At 41.3% G+C, this 24,314-nt stretch overlaps 1 protein-coding gene across 2 annotated transcripts in view; it reads left to right on the plus strand.

Moving 5' to 3' along the window:
* The window catches only part of FRMD4B (FERM domain containing 4B), a 370,979-nt gene that overhangs the window by 37,502 nt on the left and 309,163 nt on the right, over window positions 1-24,314 (plus strand). The window contains exon 1 of one of the 2 annotated variants that reach the window (XM_054551891.2): window positions 20,633-20,793. The exons of the other annotated variant lie outside the window; for it this stretch is intronic. The gene's annotated coding sequence lies outside the window, so the exon portion shown is untranslated. Of the gene's footprint in view, window positions 1-20,632; window positions 20,794-24,314 lie in introns of those variants that run through there. 2 annotated transcript variants of the gene reach the window in all.

Here is a 24,314-nt window from a genome sequence, read left to right on the forward strand (position 1 = left end):
ACTCCTGGGCTCAAGTGATCCTCCTGCCTCAACCTCCTGGGTAGTTGGGACTACAGGCATGTGCTACCATGCCCAGCTTATTTTTTTATTTTTAATTTTTTGTAGAGATGGGGTCTTGCTATCTTGCCCAGGCTGGTCTCTAATGCCAGGCCTCAAGCAGTCCTCTGGTCTCAGCCTCCCAAAGTGCTGGGATTATAGGCATAAGCCACTATGCTGGCCACTATTTGTGTCCTTGGGGAGTGTCATTGTCCATCAGAGTCTCTGATGTCCAAAAGAGGATAGACTCCCTGGGGATGTTGCTTTAGAAGATTAAAAATTGCAAATATCTCCAGGCATCACAAGGAAGAGATCAGAAAAGTTTTGTAGTTGATAGGATGAAGAGCAGTGACCCTTCAAATGAGAAAGGAAGCAGTGTGCTCAAGTGAGAAATAAAGCTTTAATTGAAAATGTCTAATATTCAAAAGTTTAGAAATTATGTGTATCATCTTTGACCTAGCATTTTCATGTCTAGGAATATATTCAAAGGAACCAACTAAGATGTGTGCGAAGATTAACCTATAAGATTATTCATCTTGGAAACAACCCAAATATCCATTACTGATGAATGGATAAATAAAATGTGGTATATCTGTTCCATGGAATATTCAGCAATAAAAAGGAATGAAGTATTCGTAGATCTATAACGTGGATGAGCCTCGCAAACGTTAACTGAAAGAGGCCAGACACAAAAGACCACATATTTTGTGATCCCATTTATATGAAATGCCCAGAATAGGCAAATCTACAGAAACATCACATATATTGGAGGTCGCCTGGGTCTGGGAGGGGTGGTTTGGGGATGACTACACTCGGTATAGGTTTCTTTTGGGAATGACAAAAATGTTCCAAACTTAGATTGTGGTGATGGTTGCACAACTCTGAGTACACTAAAAACCATTGAATTGTACACTTTAAGTGGGTGAATTTTATGAGGTGTAAACTATATCCCAATGAAGCTGTTAAAAAAAGTATTCATCCCGGGGTTACTTAAAATGAAAAAATATTGGAAAAAACATAAATGACCAACAATAGGGTTGGGTAAATAAATTATTCTGAGCCTATAAGATGTTATATTTTATAGCCATTAAAAAGAGACCCACCACAGAATGTACAGTATGATCCAATTATGCAAAATATGTGTGTGTATAAGCTTTAGAAGGTCTCAAAAAAGCATATGCCAATATTATTTTACAGTGATTGTATATGATCCTGTAGGAGTATGGACAATTTTTGTTTTTTTCTCTTTGCTGATTTTAATACAATGACCATTCCTTTTATGACAATAGTCACATGTGACATTGTATTGAGTACTGATGTGCTGGGCTAAGTGTTTGACTGGATATAGTGCATTTAGTCCTCCAACAACCAGGATACTAGTAACTGTTATCATTTTACAGATGAGGACAGTGAGGCTGCAATGGGTGAATTTACTCAAGGTAGCACAGTGGGATGGTCTGCCCAGTAGCAAATACTAACTGTTTAGCTGGTGATCTCCAAAGTGGGAAGTATATACCCTGATGGAAGCATGCATGATGGGGCATGGAGAAGCATATTCAAAGTTTATGTCTCTATTTGTTTTTATTGTACTTTAAGTTCTAGGGTACATGTGCACAACGTGCAGGATTGTTATATATGTACACATGTGCCATGTTAGTGTGCTGCACCCATTAACTCATCATTTACATTAGGTATATCTCCTAATGCTATCCCTCCCCCCTCCCCCCACCCCACAACAGGCCCCAGTGTGTGATGTTCCCCTTCCTGTGTCCAAGTGTTCTCATTGTTCAATTCCCTCCTATGAGTGAGAACATGCAGTGTTTGGTTTTTTGTCCTTGCGATAGTTTGCTGAGAATGATGGTTTCCAGCTTCATCCATGTCCCTACAAAGGACATGAACTCATTCTTTTTTATAGCTGCATAGTATTCCATGGTGTATATGTGTCACATTTCTTAATCCATTCTATCATTGATGGACATTTGGGTTGGTTCCAAGTCTTTGCTATTGTGAATAGTGCCGCAATAAACATACATGTGCATGTGTCTTTATAGCAGCATGATTTATAATCCTTTGGGTATATACCCAGTAATGGGATGGCTGGGTCAAATGGTATTTCTAGTTCTAGATCCTTGAGGAATCGCCACACTGTCTTCCACAATGGTTGACCTAGTTTACAGTCCTACCAACAGTGTAAAAGTGTTCCTATTTCTCCACATCCTCTCCAGCACCTGTTGTTTCCTGACTTTTTAATGATTGCCATTCTAACTGGTATGAGATGGTATCTCATTGTGGTTTTGATTTGCATTTTTCTGATGGCCGGTGATGATGAACATTTTTTCATGTGTCTTTTGGCTGCATAAATGTCTTCTTTTGAGAAGTGTCTGTTCATATCCTTTGCCCACTTTTTGATGGGGTTGTTTGTTTGTTTCTTGTAAATTTGTTTAAGTTCTTTGTAGATTCTGGATGTTAGCCCTTTGTCAGATGAGTGGATTGCAAAAATTTTCTCCCATTCTGTAGGTTGCCTGTTCACTCTGATGATAGTTTTTTTTTTGCTGTGCAGAAGCTCTTTGGTTTAATTAGAACCCATTTGTCAATTTTGGCTTTTGTTGCCATTGCTTTTGGTGTTTTAGACATGAAGTCCTTGCCCATGCCTATGTCCTGAATGGTATTGCTTAGGTTTTCTTCTAGAGTTTTTATGGTTTTAGGTCTAACATGTAAGTCTTTAATCCATCTTGAATTAATTTTTGTATAAGGTATAAGGAAGAGATCCAGTTTCAGCTTTCTACATATGGCTAGCCAGTTTTCCCAGCACCATTTATTAAATAGGGAATCCTTTCCCCATTTCTTGTTTTTGTCAGGTTTGTCAAAGATCAGATGGCTGTAGATGTGTGTTATTATTTCTGAGGGCTCTGTTCTGTTCCATTGGTCTATATCTCTGTTTTGGTACCAGTACAATGCTGTTTTGGTTACTGTAGCCTTGTAATATAGTTTGAAGTCAGGTAGCTTGATGCCTCCAGCTTTGTTCTTTTGGCTTAGGATTGACTTGGCAATGCGGGCTCTTTTTTGGTTCCATATGAACTTTAAAGTAGTTTTTTCCAATTCTGTGAAGAAAGTCATTGGTAGCTTGATGGGGATGGCATTAAATCTATAAATTACCTTGGGCAGTATGGCCATTTTCATGATATTGATTCTTCCTACCCATGAGCAAGGAATGTCCTTCCATTTGTTTGTGTCTTCTTTTATTTCATTGAGCAGTGGTTTGTAGTTCTCCTTGAAGAGGTCCTTCATATCCCTTATAAGTTGGATTCCTAGGTATTTTATTCTCTTTGAAGCAATTGTGAACAGGAGTTCACTCATGATTTCGCTCTCTGTCTGTTTTTGGTGTATAAGAATGCTTGTGATTTTTGCACATTGATTTTGTATCCTGAGACTTTGCTGAAGTTGCTTATCAGCTTAAGGAGATTTTGGGCTGAGACAATGGGGTTTTCTAAATATACAATCATGTCATCTGCAAACAGCGACAATTTGACTTCCTCTTTTCCTAACTGAATACCCTTTATTTCTTTCTCTTGCCTGATTTCTCTGGCCAGAACTTCCAACACTATGTTGAATAGGAGTGGTGAGAGAGGGTATCCCTGTCTTGTGCCCGTTTTCAAAGGGAATGCTTCCAGTTTTTGCCCAGTCAGTATGATATTACCTCAGCCTTATAAAACTTCTGTGTTAGGCTGTGTTTTATGCTATAATGTACCACATATTCTGCTTGCCTCATGTCAGGCACTGTCCTAAGGCCTCTGCAGATGTTCATTTAATTCTTACAACATACCTATGAAGAAGCTGAGCTACAGAATCCATGCCCTTACCTAGTGTGTTATACTGTACACTGTATATTAATATGGTAATACATATATGCCATATACCAGGGGTGTCTAATCTTTGACTTCCCTGAGCCACACTGGAAGAATTGTCTTGGGCCACACATAAAATATACTAATGCTAAGGATAGCTGATTAGCTAAAAAAAAAAAGAAGGTCCATGCATAAACCTTATAGTGTTTTAGGAAAGTTTACAAATTTGTGTTGGGCTGCATTCAAAGCCATCCTGGGCCACGGGTTGGACAAGCTTGCCATATACAATTTATACATTAATAAATATGCAAATTTTGGATTGCCTGATTTTTAAATTTTTTTACTGATAGGATATATCACCAAACATAGAATTGTGTCTTAAACTACACCACAATGCTTCCAGGATAATATTTTAAAAATACAAAGTTGGCCTTCTTTTTTGATAGGAGGAGCATGTGTACATGAGTGTGCGTAGACATGTTTAGAGACAATGCTAATGCTGTGATGTGGAGAGCGTGACTTTCCCACTTGTCCGGGGGATTCTTCACTTGTGCTTCCTGATTCATCCTCTTCCCTTTTCTACTTCCTCCCTCCCCTGTGGGAGATGACAGAAAAGAGAGCGTGGGTGTTCCTTCCTTTCTCTCTCCCACTTCTGGGTGACTTCTGTGGCAGTCACTGCTTCCCTCTGTGTGACTCCAGCCCTGGCTTGAGGGGTGGGGAGGCCTTCTCTGTGGTTCCAGTTCTTACCAGGCTCAGGTAACTATGTGCCCTCACTTTGTGCCCTTGAGGCCCAGGGGTAGTACCTGCTTGCCCTTGTTGCTAGCCTTTTAGGTGGCTCCCATTCCTTGTTAGTTCCCTTGGCCCAGCCTACACCTCTGCAAGTAGTTTCTTCATTAATTCTCTTCACTTGAACCATCAGCCAGCATCCTGACTCACTGAAACTCTCCTCTATGCCCAAATAGGACGCTTTACCAAGTGTCAAGGAATAAGGATGACCCACTCAGTGCAATGAGTTCACATTTCCGTCCTCATTAAGAATATATATCCTAGGGATCCTCCGCACATCTTCGACCAGGAAATTATCATTGCCAAGTGCAGCTGACGTTATAAAATCTCTTTTCATAAGTCCCGATGAGAGTTCTGCCAGGAACACGTGTGATTTCGACCACATGCCTGACCTTAGTCTCTTGTCTGAAGCCAACTCCAGAGCAGCCCGGGGACAGCGCACCCCACCCTGCTCTCTGTCCAAACCACAGTGGTGACCCAGCTCAGCCACAGCTCTGGGTCCTAGGGCTTGGCCTACTCTGCCTGTAGAAGGCAGGAAGCCAAAGTGGCCAGGCTGTCATCTTCTGGCCTCTGGGGATGTTCAGATGTCCTTGACCACGGTCCAGATCCCCTTCTGGAACCCAGTCTGTTATCACATGTTGTCAGTGCATGTACACAGAGTCTTCTTGGCCAAGCCGTGAAGCCAGATCCAGGAAGTGGGCTTCAGACACAGGTCAGCAATGGGCAACAGGAAGGCCGGAGAGGCCGATATTGTTAGACTCTCTGTCTTCTTTAAATCTGAGGGACTGGACACTAAAACACACTCTATCATTGGCTAAGCCAATGCCTATAATCAGGCCACAGCTATTAACATCAGAAGGCTTGGAGCAGATGAGTCTGAATTCAAATGCAATCTATTAGATTCCATCTCTCTCTCTCTCTCTCTCTCTCTCTCTCTCTCTGTCTTCCTGCTCCCTGCAGATAGAATAATAAGATAACGCTTCAGTAGGGAGAATTCCTCACCATAACACACAATTAGAGATTACTGGAGAGTTATAGAGATGTGGATTGCATCATCAGTATAAAGCTTCACATTTAATTACTTTGGTCATAAACCTAGAAGCTATCCTTGTTTCTGTTTTATCATTCTCCTTCACATCTAGTCCAACAGCAAACTCCTGTCAGCTCCTATCCAAAAAATATCCCAAATTCACCCATTTCTCTGTATCTCTTCTCCTACAACCATGGTCCAAACCAACAGCCTTTCTCCTCAGCTGTTGTTTTTCATGCACTCTGTGCTTCTACCTAATCCACTGTCCACACAGGACCTAGCAGGAACTTCTTAACTACTGCTCGGATCAATGGCTTCCCACTGCACTTAGAATAAGATTCAGACTCTTTACTGTGGCCCAAAAGAGTCTATAATCTCTTGGACCCCAATTACACCCTTTTCTCCTGGGTTCAGGGCACTCTCACCACACCAGTTTTCTGTCTCCTGTTGTAAAGTCTGCTGAGCTGATTCCTGCCTCAGGACCTTTGCACTCGCCGTTCCCCCATCTGGAATGCTTCCTATCGATTCTGTTTCAGCTCAGTGTCTTTGTTTTACAAAGGACTTTTATTAACAAGTATCTTTTCTAATGTGCCACTATCATCTTATATCACACTGTCCTGTTTTATTTTTCATGACATTAAATTATATTGGTTTTTGCTTAGTTATCTTCCCAAATAGAACATAAGTTTCATGAGAGTAGGAAATTTATTAGATGATATTATTAAGTTGGAAATACTCCTGGTGTACAGTAGGTATTCGATAAATACTCACTGAAGGAATAAGTCCTGGATATAAATATAAGCTTTGAATAATAATGAGTGCCTGTGAGCCCGTCTGCAAATCAGTGAATACTTGTAAGCCTCAGTTTTCTCCTCTATAAGAGATACTAATAAGTGTCTGCTAAGTGTTTATTTACTCTTATAACTCTTAACAGTTATATGTTGTAGAATTCTAAGCTATGAAACTTACATGAGAATATTCATATAGCACAGTACCTGAACAGAGAAAGATGAATCCTTGTTGAAAAGAGGAAGACTGAAACTATCAACAATTCCCCGAAAATACTTCTAAGCTCAATACCTTGAAGAGCATGCTGTATTTGTACAACTATTGTCATATTCTTATCCTTTCAGGTTTCTCTTTCTGTCTCTCTCTCTCTTTCATGCACACATGCATGCAGTCTTCAATCCATTCAAATCATTCAAAAGGCATACTCTTTGTTATTCAGGAGATAATTGTCCTAAAAAATATTCTTGTCATAAAATCCCCTTATTGCCTTTTCCAAAAATATTAAATGATAAGTTCAATCAATGTAAACTTCGCCCATTAGCAAAACAAATTGTCCAAATGCTACTCATAAATGAAGACGAATGTTCAACAGCAACAGCTTGATTCGGGTGTCCTCCTCAGTTCTCACTTGAGGTCCAACTCTAGAGGCATTGTTCTCTTTTCATTGAGCTTCAGAATGCAAAGAAATTCAGAGGAAAAATGGCTATCCCACTTCTCAATATATTCCCTCAGTTCCCATCCATCTTCCTCGGCAGCATTCTCCCCAGCTACTCTTCCTTGGATGGTATACATGCAATTTAAAAAGTAATGTCTTAGCAGCCTCTCCAGAATGGTATTTCTTAGGGAATGGTGCTTAGTGTTAGCTAGGCTCACCTTGGACTCCGCCACCCACTGGGGGGTTGTTTCTGGAAACATCAAAAAGAGTTCACCCAGACATGGTGGCATATGCCTGTAGTCCCAGATACTCAGGAGGCTGAGGTGGAAGGATCACTTGAGCTCAGGAGTTTGAGACTGCAATGCACCATGATTGTACCTGTGAAGAACCATTGCACTCCAGCCTGGGCACCATAGCAAGACTCCACACCTTAAAAAAAAATTTCCATCAGAGCACTTTCTTCTATAATGGTAAAAATTATACTTGCTGTTTCCTGAGTGTTTTACCATGTCCCAAGCACTGTGTTTCACTCTGTATACACAAAAATCCCATGGGGAAGACAGTATTATTATTACCACTATTATTATTATTATTATTATTATAAGGAGGATATTGAGACTCGTAAGTTCAGGTAACTTACCAGTCATTAAACCACAAAGACAAAGCCCATATTTTTGACCACCACTGCATATAACTGGGCCATGAACACTAAAACAATGAGAAGCAATCAGTCATCCGAAATTCTTTTGTGGTAACTTGCAGGATATAAATTATAAACATCAAGATAGGTGCTCTAGATTTATACTCAGTTATGAACTTTGACAAGCATTACAAAGATAACAAGTATATTAGTCAGCTTTTGCTAGGTTATGCTTCAGTAGCAACTACCCCCAAATATCAGTAGTTTGTAACAAAATAAATTTATTTCTTGTTCATGGTACTCATTAGCTGTAGGTCGGCTGAGGCTCTGCTCCAAATATTTTCTCCATTCTGGGATTCACTCTAAGATGGGATAGCTACTTGGCAGAGAACAAAAAAGGAAATATGACAGGACCTTGTGATAGCCCTTAAAGCTTCTGCTTGGATACAGCATATGTCATTTCTTTCCACAGCCTATTGACCAAAACAAGTCACATGGTCAGAGTTTACATCAGTAGGTTCGAGAGGTATTCTTCTTCCTCAGGGTAGGCAGTGCCAGTCACATAGCAATGGATGGGGAAGCAAGCCGTTATTGGGAGAAGAGGAAACAATTGATAATAAAAATATAACCTACCGTAACAAATAGAGATGTAAGTCTTGGGGGTCAGATACAATCAACATATCTCACCTATATTAATTGAAAGTATTAATTAATTGAAAGTGACAAATAGCCCATAGCGACTTAAGCAAAAAGGTGGACTTTATTGGCTTGAGTTAATGAAGCTTTAAGTATGACTTGACCTGGACACTCATGATGTCATCAGGATCTATCAGGACCTAATCTCTCTCTCTCTCTCTCTCTCTCTCTCTCTGTCTCTCTCTCTCTCTCTCTCACTCTCTCTCTTTCATATTTCACTTGTACTCTTCTTTATGCTGGCCTCATTCTTAAGAAAGATGATTGTCCACACCTTATGGCTTATAGTCTTGTACCTCTAAACCAACAAAAAAGAATCTGCTGACAGATTCTGCACAAGTCCCAAGACTGACCCTAATTGGATGAGCTTGGGTCACTCTCCCATCTCTAAATCAATCAATATGGCCAGAGGGTTCAGTGTTTTGATTGGCCAGTCCTGGGTCATTCCTGGAGCAGAAAGTGGGTCCTCCTGAACCCAAACACTAAGAGTATTGACTCTTTCTCTAAAATTCCTGAAATAACAAAACCTCTAAAGAGTGCAGTATTAACGAATTTCAAAGCATTCACAATAACTTGCATAAATAGTCAAACAGATTTGAGCGTCTGGCATTTTTACAATACTTACTAAAGCCACCATCTGTAACCATTTTTGTACTCCTATTTTACAAATTTAATTTGTCTTCATTACAAATAATGGTTAATTAGATGATATGGAAGATTAACTTAATGTTTACTGAGTAAAACAGAGGAAATAGTATAAATAAAAATATTTGAAATATAAACTAACCTACTTATTCAGGTCAGACCCAAAAAGATTTTTGTCCAGGATGCAAACCATATACTTGTAGTCTATTCTTGTGCCGTAAAATCACTGCATACTGGTTTGAATGGTTTTAATTAGGGAAATCTGTGTAGTGAATTACTAGTAAATTTTAGGTAAAATGATGGCCCTCAATTTAAATATCTTTCAACCTAGTCAGACAACAATAAAATATATCGTATGTCCATTTCATAGTTGAAATCATCACCGTCCCTTTAGCATCTCTTTCTTCTTGTGTTACTGAAAGTAACACTAGCTGCTGTAACAAACAGGCCCCAAATTTCAATGGCTAAACACAATAGAGGTTTATTCTTCATTAAGATAATACTTCAAGGTGGGTGTTCCAGGTTGACAGGCTGCTTCCCTCTATGCAGTGATTCAGGCATCCAGGCCTCTTCCAGGGTTTTTCAACCTCAGCACATTTGGGGCCAGATAATTCTTTGTTGTGGAGGGCTGTTCCATATGTCACAGGATTTTAGCATATGATCATAGCAACGTTCCTGGCATCTACTTGTGAGATACTAGTGACTCCTTGATTCACATTATGACAACAACTAATGTTGTCTGACTTTGCCACATGCCCCCATGGAGCAAAAATGCCCCTTGATTGAGAGCCACTCATTTACTATCAAGCCTGGAATTAGTTTGGTTAATATTTCCAGTTGATTTCATTGTGTAATAAGAATTGAGAACCAATGTCTTCATCATTATCTCCATCCAGAAAAAGGGTATGGAGAAAACACAACCTTTCTTAAAAGCTTTAGGTTAGAATAATCACACATCACTTCCATTCTGCCCATGACTTGCACAAGCAGTAGCCATATACATGCCCTTTGCCCCATGCAAAGAGAAGAGGAGTGCTAGGGAATATAGTCCCTGGATGAGTGACAACTCTATATGGAAGGGGAGCACAAATTTTGGTGGACAGAGTCATCTCTGCCTCATCTCTCAACATTTCCCCTTTTGATACAGGACCCTATACCTCACATATTTGGTGCCACCATTGCAGACTGAGCTAATAAATGTCCTTCCTATAGATGTTGTCTTTAAGTAGGACTGGCAAGGTGAATTCCTCTCTTCCCTCTGCTATCAGAATGGTTGGGTTATGAGCTAGAGCTGCTTGTTACCAATAACGACAGAGTCCTTTCCATGTTCCAGGCACCATGCTAAGTACCTTACATATATTTACTCACTTAATCCTTACAACAACCTAAAGGTGAGGTGCCGTTAATTATGCCCATTTTACAGATGAATAATTCAACTAAGTTCAAGGGGCAGAGGTGGGATTCAAACCCAGCCTGTCGGATGACCCAAATTCATGCTTTTGTCTACCAAGCTACATTGATTCTGCACAGGAAAAGCCCATCTCTTTCAGAAGAAAGTGAAGCCAACGATAGAGAGTGACACAGCCCAGGGGCAGAGAGAGAGCATAAGCTCCAAGACCAACTCTCCTCCTGCCTTCCCATGGTGTATTTATGCAGCCAACAGATTCCTCTTTCTTTCTAAAGGGGGTTTGGATGATCTTTCTGTTCTTCGTAGAGAAAGTCCTGATTGCTAATGTAAGTAATAGCATTAACTCACACAGGTTCTTCTGTTCTGGAAATGAAACATTCTAGTATCACAGTCATTTAAGACAAAAGGCAGGATTGGGAGTTCTTGCCTCTACAGTAAAGAGGAGTGTATTCCCTCAGGAATTGGCATTCAATGTGTCCTTAGTGGGGTTGTAATTTATTAGGGAACTTAACACCAACCAACACTATGGGCCTGACTTGAGCTTCAACCTGGATGCTGCGACCAAGTCTATACCTTGCAACCACTTCTGGAATTTTAGAATGCTAAACCCATTTTGGGTGCCTAGATTGTTTTTCTTTCCTTTCCCTCCCTTTCCCTCCCCTCCCCTTCCTTTTCCTCCCCTCCTCTCCCCTCCCTTCCCTTCCTTTCCTTTCCTTTCTTTTTTTGGATGGAGTTTCACTCTTGTTGCCCATGCTGGAGTGCAGTGGCGTGATCCTGGCTCACTGCAACCTCTGCTTCCCGGGTTCAAGCAATTCTCCTGCCTCAGCCTCCCAAGTAGCTGGGATCACAGGTGCCCGCTACCATGCCCAGCTAACTTTTGTATTTTTAGTAGAGACAGGGTTTCACCATGTTGGTCAGGCTAGTCTCAAACCCCTGACCTCAGGTGATCCACCCACCTTGGCCTCCCAAAGTGCTGGGATTACATGTGTGAGCCACCGCACCCAGCTGATTGTTTCTTAGTACCTATTCTCTGTTGTGACTTTGACTACCACCCCTCTTGCCACACGTGTGAACTCAGCCTTCGGCTCTCATGATTGTAGTTCTATTATCAGTTGCTTACTTGAGGCAGACCACATACACCTTTATCTGGGAACACTGACCCTTTCTGGATTCTCTATTTTTAGCCATCAGCAGACATCTCTGATGCCAGCAACTTGCTTAGATTACTAGTCATGCTTTATTAGTATTCATAAAACTTGCTATTTTCTGTCTTACTGAATTTCCTTGCAGAGCTGGATCTCGTGCCCAATCATCTCCTCAGCCTAGTGACCACATCTATTTCTAGACCCTGGACCCACCCAACATAAACCACCTCCCTGTGGTTAACCATTTGTGGTGGAACATGATCACCAATAATTTCATTCAAGAAATACTATCATGGTTGGGTGCTGTGACTCATGCCTATAATCCCAGTGCTTTGGGAGACCAAGGTGGGAGAACCACTTGTTGCCAAGAGTTCGAGACCAGCCTGGGCAACATATCAATACCCTGTCTCTACAGATTTCTTTAAAACAATTAACTGGGTACAGTGGCTTACACCTGTAGTCCCAGGTATTCCAGAGGCTGAGGTGAGAGGATGGCTTGAGGCCAAGAGTTTGAGGCTGTAGCAAGCTATGATTGCACCCCACTACTGCACCCCAGTACTTATCATTACTATTGTACTACTATATGCTTGGGGTCCCAAGATGAACAAGATATGTCATAGGATGACAAAACGTATCATACTCCTTGCTTGATCCATTCAGCAGTTTTTATGAGAACCAATTATGTCCCTCACCCTGGCTAGTGCTGATGATAACCGTAAGCAAGATAAACACAGCCCCTGCCTTCATGAAGCTTATAATCGAGAGAGAGAGAGAGAGAGAGAGAGAATTCTAAAGAAGTAAGCAAATAAAGAGGCCAATTCATTACAGACGCTGTAAATGCTAGGAGGGCGAATAAAGGGAGTGCTGGTGTAGGGAACCAGAGAGATCTACTTGGATACAGTGGTCAAACTTCTGGGACCTTAAAATGTTTCCTTACTTTGTACCTAACCTTCCATTCCAGGAACTAGGAATTTTCAAATAGCAGCCAGACTTGTTCTAAATGCAGCTCACAATGTGTTTTTTTTGGCTAGCAAAATATATTTTTTTAAATGATTAAGGTGGGGGATGGTTTTCCAGTTTGCCATAAGCCCCACCACTCCCTATTGTTCCCACGTGGCCTTGATTATACACTTACGTTATCTGCCTTATTGGCTCTGAGCAGCATTTTGAGTTTGTAACTCTTGACTCAACCTTTCAAATACTTGAGGCAGTAAGATTCGATCTTATACTGTACTCTACTCTCCCCTCTTAATTTGATAAATTCACAAGTTTATTTGGCCAACTCACTTTTTCTAAATGTTTTTTTGTTTGTTTGTTTTTGTTTTTTTTATTAAGTATTTATTGATCATTCTTGGGTGTTTCTCGGAGAGGGGGATATGGGAGGGTCATAGGATAATAGTGGAGAGAAGGTCAGGAGATAAACACATGAACAAAGGTCTCTGGTTTTCCTAGGCAGAGGTCCCTGCGGCCTTCTGCAGTGTTTGTGTCCCTGGGTACTTGAGATTAGGGAGTGGTGATGACTCTTAAAGAGCATGCTGCCTTCAAGCATCTGTTTAACAAAGCACATCTTGCACCGCCCTTAATCCATTTAACCCTGAGTTGACACAGCACATGTTTCAGAGAGCAGGAGGCTGGGAGAAAGGCCATAGATCAACAGCATCCCAAGGCAGAAGAATTTCTCCTAGTCAGAACAAAATGGAGTCTCCTATGCCCACCTCTTTCTACATAGACACAGCAACAATCTGATCTCTCCTTCCTTTCCCCACACTTCCCCCACTTCTTTTCAACAAAACTGCCATCGTCCTCATGGCCCGCTCCCGATGGTCGCTGTCTCTTCGGAGCTGTTGGGTACACCTCCCAGACAGGGCGGCCGGGCAGAGGCGCTCCTCACTTCCCAGACCAGGCGGCCGGGCAGAGGCGCTCCTCACTTCCCAGACCCTTTTTCTAAATGTTAAACTGGAAATTAAGCTAAAAGTCATGCATGTGAGTGCGAGTTTGTGCTTTTGATTGTGTATAAAAGAATGTGCATTGTTGGCTGCTTGTAAGATAATATTTAAGTTTGCCAGTTCTTCAAGTAACAGCTCTTGCTTTGATAATGACTTCATCCAGTCTCTTAAGAATCCTAATGGAGCACGTGAGACTGAAGATACAGAGATGGTTGCTGAGAATTATCCCTCATCTTTGAAACACTCATACATAAAACATAGAGTATATGTCATACTTAGAAGACCAAAAAGAGGACTAAAATGTAACTGGAAACGTTTACCAGCCATGAAGTGGTAGAAGTCTATTTAGAAAGCTTGCAAATAACTAAGCAGACATACAAGACATTCCAGACTTGCTAGAAGGTTAGGTTGCCAAGCATCAGAGTTTGTCAAAAATTATGACCGCCTAAATGGAGCACTAAGGGTAATTATAGTTATGCCTTCACTTTATGAAACTCTGAAATTACAAATCAGGTAAATTAGGGATGAGTGGTTCCCTGACAAAATGGTTTCTTCCAGGGTCGCAGAAGGGCAGACTATGAATTTATGCACATAGCAAGGTCCCTCAGTTCCTCCAAGAATGTATATTCGTATCGGATATATCTCATGCCTTCTTCCAGAAGGATTTACAGTCTGTAATGATCCACAAAATACAATCAGATGATGTAAACTAAAGCATGTATTTTTTCTCAAATCAAAGAGACCTGCTCAGGTTAGAATGCTGGTTTTCTGTTTAGCTAATAATTTTACTGTGTAAAGGGGACTAACACTTATTGAGCAAGCTACTGGCTGCCAGGAATTATTAGATGTTCATAACCCTTTAAAGAGGGATCGCTGGCCCTTGTTCACCAGTGAGAAATAGGCCCTCAGAGGTGAAGTGAGCTGCCAAGCTCACATGGGAGAAGTGCCAAAATCAGGATTCAAATGCAGGTCTTGCAAACTTTCACTCTGCATGTGGTCATACCACATGCTCTGCCGCCTCACCAAGCTTGCAAGATATAGAAAACAGAGATGAGAGGGAATCTTGATTGCCAGGTTCAGCTTCCTGCCAGGGCAGGATGTAATTGCAAGGCTAAGACTAGAGTCTATGATAAGCTGATACTAAACTTGTTCTTGGCCGACTGTCTTGGGACTTGTGGGGGGTATGGCGGAGGAGGGGGAAGAGGAGGCTTAGGTATAATCTCTGATCTCCGCTTGTTTGAGCATGAGAACACTTCCTGAATGATGGTCCTAAATAATTTAGTGGTCTTTGAGATATGTTACTGGTCTTCAAATGTTCATACCTGGAGACTTGGTTGCAGTGGTGTGAGTTGCTTTGCTGTGTCTGAACTTGGTCTTCATTTCTCTTGTGAATCTAGCTGGAAGCTTGCATATCAGCAAGTTATTTGGATGTGATGTCTCCCATGGTGTAACAGGTAAATTGTGAAAGCCTTTTGACATTTTATTAATTGACTATGTTGTGCTTAGGCTGAAAAGGAAGCCAACATCATTTGATTGGTTTTGTATTTGTAACTTTAACCCTGTCTCTTTTCTTCTTTTTCTCTCTTTTTGTTCTTTTTGCAGAAGAGAAGTTCAGGAAATAGAATAAAATATGTGCTTTTATGTAAAGTTTTCTTTAATCGCAAATAGGTGTCATTTTCTTTGTTTTGATTCTCTCACTAGCTCTTTTATCCAGAAGAAGATTAGGTGAGGAAATGCTTTTGCTTTTTTATTTTAAAACATTTTCTTCTCATCTTATCTTTTACTTTCTTTTTTCCTTTCTCTTCCTTCCATCTTTCAATACTGAAGGGCTAGATGCTTTGCAGTTCTTCTCATAGAGTCAGCTATAAATTTCAGGACAAACTCCACAATAAGCTATGCTTCATTCTCTTCTTCATTTTCCTGGAGTGATCTTCATTTTGTCTGAGTAATCGCTGCCTGGCTTCTCGACCTATTGTTTCTATTGTTTGAACTCTCCTGGGACAGACTCTGCTTTGATTTTCCTTGCATTAGAAGTGCAAACTAGTCTTTGTTGCTTTTCTCTCTTTCCTCCTATTGATCTTTCTTGAGACTAGTTTTACTGAAACAATTTTCACTGAGCTGGCGCTGCACCTTTAGGTGAAGAGAAATTTATTTTTCTGGAATCAGTCTCTCAGGGAGAGATTTTTAGCATCAAAAAATTGTTGTTAAGGAAATTCTGGCTCCTTCTTGGAGGAGGTGGGGATGAATGAGGGTGGAGTTTTGGAGAGGGAAAAGGCTTCATTCTTTTTCATCCTATTACTAGGGCAGAAGCAAGCAACCTTATCTTGTGCTTCATTCACCCTAAAGGCATCAGCCAATGTCTCTTATTATAGGCCTGGTGTGGTGGGGACAGCTATGATAGAGCTCCTGTCCTCAGGGAACGTATGATCTAGTGAAGATACACAGTAAATCCTTTAGCAAGCAAGCAAACAAATACAAATGGGAATATGGAAACCAAGACAGAAGCTACTGTTAGGTACTTGCCATGACACAAATACAATGAGAGGTAGGTGGTGACTGTGGGCTGCTGAAGCTATGGAAGTCTAAGACCTCTCTTTTGAGTTGAACCTCGGTGGTGAGAAGGAGGCAGTCCTGCAGAGGCAAGGGAGAGAGCTTTCAAGTAGAAGGAAGCACCATTGCAAATGCCTGAAATAGGAACAAGCCTGGCATGTTTGAGAGACAGGAACTTGAAGCTGTTTTGGAAGATAAGAGAAGCAAGTTTGTTGTAGGAAGAATCAAGGCATTCATGACAAAAATAACTGATGCAAAGATCTTAAAGAAAAGAGACTAACAAGATTAACAGACCCTGTCTGGCTAGTGCTGAAAACTTCATGCAGCACATGATAGATGAAACTTTTTAAGCTTTCATTGGGATATAATTTATAAACCATCATCTCATTTAAAATGTTTGTTCATGTTTAAAATATACAATTCAGTGGCTTTTAGTGTAATCATATTAGAGCAACCAGCACCATAATCTTACTGTGGAATATTTTCATCATCCCAAAAAGAAACCCCATACCCATTGGCAGTTACTCCCATCCTCCCAACTTCCCCAGCCCTAGACAGCCATTCGTCCACATTCTATCTCCCTGGATTGCCTATTCTGGACATTTCATATATGTGGGATCATAAGATTGTGGTTTTTCTGACTGGTTCATAATAATGTGTTTGAGGTTCAACCATGTTGTAGCTCTATCAGTATTCTATTCCTTTTCATTGCTGAATAGTATTCTATTGTGTGGATAAATCACATTTTATTTACCCATTCATCAGTTGATGGACATTGGGCTTGTTCTCATTTTTTGGCTCTTGTGAAAAATGCTTCTGTGAACATCTGTGTGTATATCTTGGGATGGACATATGTTTTTATTTCTCTCCAGTGGATACCTAGGAATAGAATTCTGGGCTATATGGCAACACTATGTTTATTTTTTGAGGAACTGCTAGACTTTTCCAAAGTGGCTGCACCATTTTACATATACACCAGCAATGTGTGAAGGTTCTTGTTTCTTTCCACCTCTTTGCCGACATTTATTATCTGTCTTTTTTATTATAGCTATTCTAGTGGGTATAAAGTAACAACTCACTGTGGTTTTGATTTGCATTTCCCTAATGAATAATGAGACTGAGCATCTTTTCATGTACCTACTACTCATTTATATATTTTCTTTGGAGAAATGTCTATTCAAATCCTTTGCCCATTTTTAGATTGGCTCATTTCTATATGTATGTATTTTATATATATATATATATATCATTTATATATTTTCTTTGGCGAAATGTCTATTCATATTTTTTACCCATTTTTAGATTGGTTTATTTGTCATTGTATTAAGTTATAAGAGTTCTTTTATATATTCTGGATATGAGTTTCTCTTTAGATATATGATTTGCATATATTTCTCCCAGACAGTGAATTGTCTTTTCACATTCTTGATAGTGTCCTTTGAAGCACAAAATTTTAAAAAATTTCAATGATGTCCAATGTATCAACCTTATCTTTTACTGCTTGTGCTGGGTGTCATATCTAAGGAATTGTTGCCTAACCCAAGGTCACAAAGATTTACTACTGTCTTTTCTTTGAAGAGTTTTATATCTTAAACTTTTTTTTTTTTTTTTTTTGAGATGGAGTCTCGCTCTGTCGCCCAGGCTGGAGTGCAGTGGCACGATCTCGGCTCACTGCAACCTCTGCCTCCTGGGTTCAAGTGATTCTCCTGCCTCAGCCTCCTGAGTAGCTGGGATTACAGGCACCTGCCACCATGCCCAGCTAATTTTTAGTGGAGATGGGGTTTCACTGTGTTGGCCAGGCTGGTCTCGAACTCCTGACCTCATAATCCACCCCCCTCAGCCTCCCAAAGTGCTGGGATTACAAGTGTGAACCATCGTGCCAGGCCTATACCTTAAACTTTTATAGCTAGGTCTATGCTATGTTTTTTCTATATGATATGAAGTACGGGTCCAATTTTATTATTTTTCATGTGGCTATCCAGTTGTCTCAGCATGATTTGTTGAAAAGACTATGCTTTCCCTATTGAATTGGCTTGGCACCTTTGAAGAAAATCAGTTGACCATAGAAGTTAGAGTTTATTTTTGGATTCTGAGGTGGGTGCATTTTTAATTGGTGCCATCTTTCTAACATGATGTGAAGCCTTCAGACAGCCAAGCTCTGGTTGCGTGGTAAAGCAGCTGATAGCTGTCAGGTGAATTTTGAATTGGAGGGCCTTCAATTACTCTGGCTATAAAATGAATTTTTGGACAAAAGCTCTGGTGTTATTTACTTATAGGACTGGAAAGAGCCTTCAGGTAATTCTCAGATCCTTAACAGGGCTCCATTTTAACCACCTTTGACAAGGCAATATCTACTCCAAAGCTCCTTTCTCTCTCTTTCTTTCTTTTCTTTCCTTCTTTTCTTTTCTTTCTTTCTTTTTGTTCTTTCTTTTCTTTTCTTTCTTTCTTTTTTTTCTTTCTTTTTTTTCTTTCCTTTTTCCCTTAAAACTTAATCTGGTTGAAGAGATGAAATTTTGCAATGGACACATTTAAATTAGGTGATACATACAATAATACAAATAAAATAGAATGCATTCTTATTTGAGATCACTTAATCACAAATTCAAGTGTAGTGATTTCTCAATTTAGCAAGGTTTTTGAAGTAAGCTGTAAGAAACATAGATACTGGGTATTCATCTTCCCAGGTTCATGCTTCCTCTCTCCGTGAGTCCTCTCCCTTGAGCTTTATCTGTGGGCCATCCTCATGTGGCTAGCACTCCAACTGCCTCAGCATCCCTGGACAGCCTCCTAAATTCAGGTTCCAAATGTCTTCCTGGATATTTGCATTAGGATGCCTGCAAATACCAAAGGCCCCAAACAGAAGAGTGATCTTTGACATCTTCTAAGAGGAAACAGATTATGAGTCGTGTGGATTTATCCATTGCCATGGATCTGTCTCATTCACTAGCTTTCCACTCCTCTTGCCTCCACCAATTCTCCTGAGATAGTGGAGTCTCCTGACCAGTCTCTTCTCCTGTAGTCTCTTTCTCTTCCAGATAGGCTGGGTTAGTTTTATTGGAAAACCCAATCTCTAGACCCCCAAATCTTCCTTGCCGATGAAATAAAATTCAAATTTCTTAGCTTAATATTTAAGATCCTTATGTATCTGATCCTTCGTTTGCTTTACACGCCTTATCTCTAATTTTGTCAGTGTCATCTAAAGGAAAAAAAAAACCTTTTAAAGATTTAAAGTTAGTTTTATTCAGAAGCCTTACTGGGGACTGTAGACTCAGGCCTATAGCCTGGGATCAGCCATTTAAAGAGGTTCTATGAGACTGCTCCAGCACAGTATTTCAGCCCAGTGTGCTGAAGTACAGGTGGTGGAGATTCAGTACATGCAAAATCACATCAGATTTGTTCAGAAATCACATCAACGTTTGGGTGTAAGAGTACATCTGGTTATAGATTACAGAAGCATAATCACTGACCCTGTCAGACATTATCTTAAGTGTAGAGAAAGGCAAGGTCTAGGGTCATTTATCTTTTAAGGAATATAGTGACTCAAACAAGAGACCTTGGGGGCAGGAGCATGTTTTGTCTTTTATCTATCCTGTTTTGTCTTTTCAAAGTATCTTTCTGGAGAGTTGCATATCTTCACAGAGTCAGAGGCTTTGTGAAATTATTCTGGCAAGCAGAAATGAGCAAAGATTGCTTCTTAACATTTGCTACTTTGCCTCACATCAGTATATGGGTTTTCTCTTCTAACCAAACTAATCTCTTCAGTGTTTGTTCACATTTTCCCCCCTTTTCTTTCCAAGATTCAATGTAAATCCCCTTCTGCTCACTCCAGAGTGAAGTTATAGGTTCAATTCCCAAGACTTAATGGCTTAGTTACCTGGCAGAGACTCAAACCAGCAATCCACAGGCCAAATCTAACTTACAAATATGTTTTCTTTTGTCCATATAGTGTTTTATAAAAATGTTTTGGGGAGCTAAGCTATAAGGACACAAAGGCATAAGAATGATACAATGGACTTTGGGGACTTGCGGGGAGGAGTGGGAGAAGGGCGAGGGATAAAAGACCACAAATATGGTGTGGTGTATACTGCTCAGTTGATGGATACACAAAAATCTCACAGATCACTAAAGAACTTACACATGTAACCAAAAACCACCTTTACCCCAATAACTTACGGAAAATAATAAAAATAAATGTTTCGAATTAGTTGGCGACAGTTAGAAACCTGATGTTTCATATTAAAAACAATAACCAGATTTCCAGCCAACTTGGGAAAAATTCAAAGCAAGACTCTTTATGCCCAACATGGCAACTACATGCAATTGCTCTATTGAACTGCTCCATGTAGCCAATGTATGTGTATGTGCACCACACTATGCATTGTATTCTAGAATGCATTGTATCTCAATCTAGAATCATCTGTAATTATTGTATTCTAGAATACATACATCTGCATGTATTGGTGTTACAGAGATGCCAAACACATAATAGTGATGGCAGCGATGGGCCGTCTGGTGTGGCTGCTGCCATCACACTGGCCACTACAGGGAGGGCACAGGGAAGGCCCCACACCTGTAGCCCGCTGCCCTAGGGGCCACCACGATGGGGCTAGGCTGCATCGCACCAGGTGAAGGGGAGCTCTGGGTCGCCCTGAGCACCAGGGCCACAGGGGGAGCTTGCAGCAACATTGCCCCTGCCCTGGATGCTGGCCCAGGCCCAGCAAGGACCTGGAGCCCCAGCCCCAGGCTGTGAGGGGGCTGGGCCAGGTGCCATGCTCTATGGAGCCAGCAGGAACCAGGGACAAGTGGGAGACCTACCCCTTCCAAGTTGGTGGGGTGGGAGCTCCCCAGTTGCAACTGAAGCTGCCCAAGCTGTGGCTACAACCCAGGCACTCCGTGCTTCTGGGAGCTGAGAGTAATCAGGAACCCTGTTCTCCTGAGCAGGGCTGCAGCCGCCCAAGTCCTGGCTGCAGATCTGGGCCTCCTGCTTCACAATGTAGGCAGGAGCCCCCCACCCTGGTGCAGCTGCAGCTGTTCAAGCTGGGGCTGTAGATCCAGGCATCCCTGCACTCTTAGGGGGCCTCTAAGGCCCCACATGCCCTTGCAGGCTCTGAGATGCCTATTCCAGCTGCCTGGCCTCCCCCCACTCCTGGAGCCCACTCCAATCTCTGAGTGGAGTTGGGGCCAAGCCTAGCCACTGTCACAGCCCAGTCAGGTGTGTGCACCCACAGGGCAGTGCTGACATGCCAGCCCCCTGCTGCCTTGGCCCCTCAGGACTTTGGGCATAGAGGAGCATGGGAGGGGAAGCTGAGGGGGGTTGAGGACAGCTGGGAGCTGGCCCCTTGGTGCCAGCAGCCTGGGTGCCATGGATGGTCATGGGAGGCAGACAGCCTCCTGGGCAGAAGGTGGGGGGCCCAGAAAAGCCCCATCTTCAGCCTCACCTGAAGCCTGGGAACGGAGCTGCCAGCCCTGCCTACTGGAGGGGGAACTCATGGTGCTTTTTCCTGGGCCTGCCCATGGCTGCCTATGGATGAGTCAGCACATACTTCCCCTCCTCTGAGGCCCATAAAAGCCTCAGGCTCAGCCAGAGCAGGGCAGAGGACAGAGAGGATGGAGAGATGATGAGAGGACCAGCTGCAGAGAGGAGTTATCCTCTCTGCTGATAGCTGGAGATGACTGGACAACCAGCAGCAGAGAGGAGCTATCCTCTCTGCTAAGAGCTTCGGGGACCTGCAGAGAATTAGGAATACCAGCTGTAGAAAGTAGCAGCCCTCTCCAGGGACTCCTCTCTGCTGAGAGCTGAACACTTGATGGGATGACCTGCCTACAGATAGGAGCTAATCACTGCAGGTCTCCTCTGAGCTGTTGTAACACTTAATAAAGCTCCTCTTCATCTTGTTTACCCTCCTCTTGTCTGTGTACCTCAGTCTTCCTGGACGCAGGACAAGAACTGGAGCAAAGGCCACAGAGGTTTCTGGCCAGAAAATCAACACCCCAAAGATCTTGTAACAATAGCACCTGGTACAAATATATAATAGCACCTGGTAGAATTCTAGAATGCACTGTGTCTTGTAACCAGGCCTCCACCTTCCCCATCCAGCCCCTGTGGGAATCTGACCAGGCAGGCAATCTTACAGAAGCTTATGACCACTTCTTCTTTGTCTTGAACTGTTACATCATTCTTCTGTTGCTCTTCACTCCTTGTATTTGTAATCTACTAAATAAATGCACTAAGATTATTTTAACCTCCCATCCCTTGCTCAAAACATACTACGCCTTGCTCAAAAGGCTTTGAGGTAATTTTTTAAAGACCTGTGCATAAAAAAGAAGAGAAATTCAAATAAAGAAGCAAGACCAAAGACTCAGGAGAATGTAATAAATGCAGTTGCTGTGATTTTTTGTTTAAAGGGAAAAGAAAGCTAAGATGTATTTTATTTCAGGGAGAACCAAATCTGCAAGCTGAACCAACAAAAACCTCACTGAGCAGGGTTCTGGTTTCATTATTTATTTGTTGAATGTGACTGGTTTTTATTTTTAAGTGACATTTTCTTTCAAATAAAATAATTTGGGGTTTTTGATAAGGTCATCCTAATGGAAATTAAGTCTTCCATTTTATTTCTGTTGATTTTAAAAATAACTATAAGGGTCCACAGTTGGTTAACATTTATTGCTTTTTATTTTTAGAAGTTGGCAAAGAGATCCATAACTATTTTTCCACCAGCAGTTTCCAGGTTTTCTGTGTCTTCTCCTCATGAAGTTTCCCAGCATGAATTGTAGGGAAATGTCCCTTTGGTGACCATTTCCCAATATGGTCCCATATTTTCCAGTGTTTCATCATTAATATGAGGTGAGGCAGTTCTACAATCCATTTTAAGCTTTTCATTAGTCAAATCCTGAACCTTGGCATACTTTCTATCACAGACTCCAAAATATCTTCTTAAACTAAAGATTTTCAGGAGAAACCTCTGTGGGATTCTAAATCATTATAATCTTTATTATCATCAGTGTAAGCACTTCATAAGGGAAAATACAATCTTGGACTAAAGGAAAAAAGCAGCTCTTAAGATTTATTTTAAAATCCAAGAAGCTCTGGCAAAGGCCTTAGAAGCCACAGGCACTCTTCTCACCTAAAATATTTGACTGTTATTCTCACACTGACATGGGCTGGGAACATGGAGTCTTCCTTTTGACCCATGGACCTGGAAACATACATACTTAGTAACTAAGAGTACTTTTGGAACATCTGGTACCACCACTGTTGATATTTTTCTTTCAATTTACTGCCTTTTTTGAACTACAAAAAAATTTTTAGGAAGCAGCTTTACATGCCTACTCTCAAAGGAAGACTGATATTCCTAGCCTAAAATTAAACATTATTGGGATATTCAATGCAATGAAACACACCGATGTTACTCAGTTCTCTCTAGGTCCTCCTGCCTAGCTGAGTGTCTGCTCTTTCTGTACAACAGGGGATAGAATTGGTGTTAGAGAAGTACTAAATATGTAAAAGTGCAAAACACTGTCACATATTAATTCAGAGGGATTAAAAGCGAACCAAAAAAGAGTAATGGTTTATCCTGGGATGCGATGTTATTTAGGCACCCCTATGGGGGTCACCCGAGGTCATTTCAGGCAGTGGCATAAGCCCCACACTTTGACAGTCCCTGGACGAAAGATGTACTTCCTGCCCCCTCTAATATATTTTGGGAACAGTTGGTGAAAGATTTGATTCTTCAGTTAAAAGGAAATTGACATCAGTAAGCTTCTAGAAAAATCTCCACTGGTTGAAGTGTTCACATGAAACATGCTCTTTTAAGGAAGATGTTACAGCATTGCGCAGGTCATACTACTGTCATTTTCCTGTCTCCTTCATTTTTCTCCCCAATCCCCCTCTGTCTTTTCTTCCTCCTCTCCCTTTTTCTCCTCTTTCTCAGTTCTTGTTACACATCTTCACAAAACAGTCACCTGTGGGAGTGTGGTTTTGATCATTAAGTGTGGGAGCAGACACACTTCAGAGGTCTCCAGGGCATGGCTCGTAATTCCCAACTTAGTTTACTAAGTTCTGTGATATTCTTAGTTAGGGCCACAGAGAAGCTCTCAGCAACAATGCCTGTTTAGGGTTATCTTTTAAATACTCTATCGCACTACA

Source organism: Pongo abelii, chromosome 2 (genome assembly GCF_028885655.2).
Source record: "Pongo abelii isolate AG06213 chromosome 2, NHGRI_mPonAbe1-v2.0_pri, whole genome shotgun sequence".
Lineage (NCBI taxonomy): Eukaryota > Metazoa > Chordata > Mammalia > Primates > Hominidae > Pongo > Pongo abelii.